Genomic DNA, 1,976 nt, shown 5'->3' with positions numbered 1-1,976 from the left:
TTCACATCACAATCTCGAGATTCACGTCTGCCGACACCCCCACGATGGTTTGGCCTCGGCCCCGACTGAGCCTCGGCTTCTCGCGTAGTCAATACACAGTGACCCGCAAGCCGACCGTCATGTCCGCTTTGAGGTAACACTGGAGCTCCCACGACGCACAGGATCGGATGTGACCGACGCATTGCCCCAGTACTTTGAGGATGAGACCACTCCGTCGCCCACGCCGCCACAGTAATAGGCTACAGGGCTCGGACATGCCGCCTCCATTCGCACGCCGCCGTGTAGCTAGCGCATGTATCACCCTTGTCCCCCCTTCAAACTATAAAAGGGAGGGACCAGGGCCGTTTCTAGGGGAGGGGACGAATGATTATGTAATAGAACCGCATAATTTATACAAGATCAAGTATGGCTGTCCCCGCTAACACGTTGACACGCACATACTTTCACTCATATAAACCCAGTAGTCCGCCAAGTGTCCCAAAAGACCTCGGTAAATCAACATCACAACCAAGATCACGTGATTAAGCAAATACACATCACATACACAGGGTTGTAGTGGAAATAATATTACAACTGGGTTCACAATTAAAAGTACCAGTTTGGGTTTCAAAATTGATTAGTGAAAACAACATAGCTTTCAAAAGATTACATTAATATATGTTCCAAATATATTGCTAGCATAAGTGACATCATCCAACAAAAGCATATAGACGAGAAGTAGCTATAGAATCACCGAGCTACCGGCGGTTAGCCACCATCTTCATAGGCTGAGAACTTCACCTGCAACATGGTGGGATAAACCCTGAGTATGAGAAGGTACTCAGCTAGACTTACTCGTCAAAACCAGAAATAAAGGACACCAAGGGTCATGCAAGGCTTATAAGGTGGGCTAGCTTGACACAGTTGCATAAAAGAGCTTATGAATATAGTAACCTATTTAAACTTCGCATCAAGTTTATCATCATTTACCTGTCCACTAGATTTGCACCTGTACTAGAGCACTCACTTATTAGGAGCAAACAATATTAACCATAGCAGGTATAATAAGGCTGTCATTATCATATCATCATTTCCGAACCATTATGTTATTTAGTGTATCTACTTTGGAGATAAGCCCGTCAAGTTCTCACTAACCGGGAGAGATGGTGACTCGAATCGAATTACAACTCAGCTGAGGGGGTATTCCTAACTCTTACCCTGGCATACTTAGCAAGGGTAGCCGTGGGTCACCTTTGGGACAACTCAGGAACCAAATTCGTGGGTTCGATCAGCGCCAGCGCTCTCAGGGATTACCCTTCTGCTAGGACGATTAGGACTTTTAAATCACCTGCCCTTGGACTCACGCCTATGGCTCCCTTCTGAGGCGTACTTTATACTTATCGACTCCCGACCTAAGTTGAGCTACTCCACTTCGCGGTTGGTCTTCAGACACGGGCAACTAAGAGAGAGGCATGCATTCAACATGAACAGGAAAGGCTCCAAGATTCAGTCCTTAATCGACACAGACGGAGTCACTGCAAACCGGCAAGCCTTCGTCCGGTCTCCATTTCAAATTAAGACTGGTTCTTTTCCATGATAGCAAATATAGCCAACCATGCCATATGTATCTTCCTATATCTCGCAGGTGATAGGAAATCACCTGACTTCTACCATGTTAAAGCAGGGCTAATCACTACACGAGCCTGAGCTACATAGGATTCATGGTATCAATATCTAGACAAGGATCGGATAACCAATGCAGCAAGTGTTTGCATCCAACACCTAAACTTAATGCAACAATATATATATGTAACAATAATACTGTAACTGCATTTTGGAAATTAGGAGGCTTAATATGCTCCGGGGCTTGCCTGGGATTTGACACAAGTCAGTTCCATTAGGTGGCACCATCCTGGTGACATTTCAGGTCCTAGCACTTGCTTAGTCCTTCCATCTTCGGGATAGATCCATCAAACGCTGTCTTCGGGTTTGGCTCC

Source organism: Miscanthus floridulus, chromosome 7 (assembly GCF_019320115.1).
Source record: "Miscanthus floridulus cultivar M001 chromosome 7, ASM1932011v1, whole genome shotgun sequence".
In the NCBI taxonomy this organism is placed as follows: Eukaryota; Viridiplantae; Streptophyta; class Magnoliopsida; order Poales; family Poaceae; genus Miscanthus; species Miscanthus floridulus.
This window is presented reverse-complemented; position numbering follows the sequence as displayed.